The following is a 3,579-nucleotide window of genomic DNA, read 5'->3' on the forward strand; positions in this document are numbered from 1 at the left end:
AAGCTTATTCTACTGCATGCAGCTAACCGTATTAAATGTGACAGTAACAGAAGAGATATCTGCCTATCAAGTCTAAACCTTGCACATGACACCAAACTAACTTTAAAAATTTAAAATTAACAGCTATATTAATAGCAATATAAAGCTATTTGTTTTAATTTAGTCTCCAAATTCTATTGATACATGCCTCAGACTTTGCAAAAGTAGCACGTGACAAAAGGAYCATCACAGCTATGGTGGCTGACACAGATTATTTCTTTTACAAGCATATTCCTTCAACATATAAAATGCTAAGTACATTAAAGCTTAGAAGGAGTTTCACATTGCTAAAGATCAAACACATGGGTATCTGTTTCTTTTCCCAAATGTTAATGTTTTAAGCAGTTCTATGCAGATCATGCATTTATGCAGAACCCAACCTATAGTAAGGCTAGACAGCTCACCCTTTCAAAAACATTTATGCAGCAGTTAAAACTTAAGTTCATAAACTAGCTCTGGGGTAAGCAAAGCTCCTGACACTCAGCAGGGATCTTGTACAGGATTTCTTCTCTGCCACCAGTGAAGTCTTGTATGCTGCAAAACTTTACTACTAGATTTTTCTTCCTTTATGACAGGTTCTTGATTATTTTAAATAATGTGGGTATTATTTTTTTGTGAAATTCAGCTCTATTTTGGAGAAAGCAAAGTCCACACATCATAATAGTTGCATAAAACACTAGTTTATTAGGTCATTAACTGTGTCAAATAACTACATTGATGAAACAGGTTCAAAAAATAAGCATATGCAGTGTTTTCATAGTATCTAGGGAAGGATTGTGTCTCACTGTCAGTGTGTTGGCTAGCATAGACAGAAGATTTCAATGCTGTAACAGGCTTTGGCATTAAATTAAGTCTCTGTATCCCGTGGTGTAAGGTATTGGGATCAAGCCCTAAAAGAACAAATTATGGACTACTTGCTTAACCTGCAAGCCCATGACAGAGGGTACCAAGCAATCATTCATTTAATGAGTGACCGAGAGCTACTTTTTACTAGGAGTGCTTATATGTAGAGAAACCACCAGCTTACAGACGAATTGTCAAGCTGATTGTTTGGGGAAAAACAGAACTAGTCTTTGTTGGACATGCAAAGCCAAAAGGAATATGTATTTTAGTTACTTGTTGGTAGGTATGTTGTATTGATAGAACTTTTAGATATGCATAATGCAATAGAGAACTTAAATCTTGGTTTTGAAGGAGTTACATTCCAAGCATAGCCTCTCTCCTGCAGGGTATCGCACTAATGTCACCAAAATGGCAAGTACACCCTCAAATGCAGCACTTTACCATGCTGATCTTCAACTAGCATTATTAAACTCAAGTTTAGCACCATGCCTTCTCATACACCAGCTTCAATAAGCCTCAATATGCTTAGGAATAGTTTGTCCTTTCTCTTCACGTGTTAAAGCTGCTGAAGTTAAGACAGAGCCAATGGTCCTGTTGTTATAATAAAGCCCTAAGAAAGGCAGCAGGTTGTATAGTTACCTCCTTGCGAGCAAAATCCCTGCCCTAAAACTATGCAACCTACTACCTCTTCCTAGGAGCCCCATGTCTCCTTTTGGCAGTTCTTCTTACTGAGCAGCTGTTCTCTGCAGTCAGTTTAGCTTACCAGCTGCTCTCCATCTTCTGCATGTTAGGCCTGGGTATGTTCTGCAGCTTTATGCTGTTGTCACTATTTGTATGTGGTTAAGCAGTTCAACATTCCTGGCTTGAATGGCTCCATTTTTATTCTTACTGTGCTCAACCTCCAGTCACGAAAAGCCCTTTCATGCTCTGCTCTGTCACTGGAGGGAAGAGCTATCTGTGCATCTACTCTAGAAGCAGTTGAACTGAATACACTTTAGGACTTGAAGAAAAAGCACAAAGTAAGATTAAACTGTATTTTTATAAAAACAGGAACTACCTCAGACAAACTGGAGTTCTCAGTCTTCAGTATTCAAGTTTTATAGCTTTACATGTGTACTCCAGAAGTGTTTTGCTTTAAAAGGTGTATTTGGCTCTTCAAGTCAACATTTTAATGTTGTATTACACTGTTTAAGCCTCATTTGCTAGAACTAGGAGAAAAAAAAAAGCAGACACRTTAAGAAAGCACAATTGACAAGTTTTCCTTCAACTTTTACTAACCAGCTGGGGTTGTGGCACTTTAATACCTTAAAGAAACTGAGGTCTCAAAACAGTTTAAGACAATGCACAAGACAATCTCAAGCCACCTGTATATTTATATTACAAAAATTATTCTAGAGCATTCTACTAGGGCAAATCTGTATCTAGTAACATCTGCACTTTGGTTATCCAGTCAGCACTGTGCCACTCACCTTGGAAGAAAAGTCACAGTAGTCAAATGTATTTGGGCGAAGAGAATTGCACCACTGCCACGTAATAGTTCATTCTGAAAATTCTGCCACTGATTAATTAGATACTCTAAAACTCCAAATTTATCTGACAGATCTATTCTTATTCAATGTAGACATGAATGACTGCAAAGGACCGCAGTGTTTTTTACTCCTCAGGGAAGGCAATAGATTGTATAGTTATCTCCTGAACAGGGTAAAATAACTACCCTACAACTATACAATCTACTACCTCACTCTGACAGAGAAGYATATGTTTAAGCTCTTTCCTGAAGTACCTAACTACTGTCTTATTCTGAGCAACACTTACACTTAACATTGCACTTAACAGTAAGAAACGCACCTGATTAGAACATCAATCACTTGTATTTGATTACCCAATCATATACATAGGAAGTTTAGGCTATTTTCTTTAGGGGAGAGGAATTTATGTACATGGATTTTTGAAAAATGTGAAAAACCTAAATGCACTTRTGACAGTTTTCTTCTAAAATACCTTATCTATAGACCTTCCAAGTGCAGGAGCTCAGTAGAATCTGACATTGAACTTGAAYCGCAACGTTTCCGCTGTTGACTTTCTGCTGCTTTAGGAAAGACAGTAGATTGTATAGTTATCTCCCAGTTGTGGGTATGACCCTAAAACTATACAACCTACTACCTCATCCCACAGTGCAGGCATCTTCAGAGACGATGTAGGAAGTGTGATTTTTAAAGTTAAGGTAAGCTTGCTGTAAGGCACCCTTTACAGTATTAAAAAAGAAGACAAAATAAAATCAAAGAAAAAATTACTTACCTCCCCAAATATGCASTTATTTACTTTAAAAGTAAGATTAATTTCAAAATTTTACCAATCGCTTGGGTCTTACCATATTCCATCTTTTGACAGTTCGCAAGCTGTGGCAGTCATAGCAACTATAATCATTAAACTTTTCTTTAAAAGTACCATTCCTGTCCCACAAATGTAAATTCATCTGGAAATAGAAGAAAAAGCTTTGGAAGCATTACATACAAAGCTGAACTTCTTCCTCTACAATTAGAAGYAATAACAAAATATAAGATCCTAACAATGCAAACATGGATCATGATGCCTTGATGTTTATAATTCGATCAGATATATATTTGTTATGTACCATTTTTCAGTTATCATAAATATTTTAACAGTTCAAAGAAAAATAGGTATCATCTTTTTTTT

General features: G+C 36.5%; 1 long non-coding RNA gene across 1 annotated transcript; it reads right to left on the reverse strand.

Annotated features, from left to right (window-relative positions):
- Window positions 1-824: 824 nt before the first annotated feature.
- Window positions 825-3,341, reverse strand: LOC112953140. The gene is made up of 2 exons (XR_003250526.1): window positions 3,254-3,341; window positions 825-2,090 (listed from the first exon to the last, which is right to left on the reverse strand). It is a non-coding gene; the product is annotated as an uncharacterized LOC112953140 (long non-coding RNA).
- Window positions 3,342-3,579: the final 238 nt, after the last annotated feature.

Source organism: Nothoprocta perdicaria, unplaced genomic scaffold, assembly GCF_003342845.1.
Source record: "Nothoprocta perdicaria isolate Ctin4 unplaced genomic scaffold, notPer1 scaffold_42, whole genome shotgun sequence".
In the NCBI taxonomy this organism is placed as follows: Eukaryota; Metazoa; Chordata; class Aves; order Tinamiformes; family Tinamidae; genus Nothoprocta; species Nothoprocta perdicaria.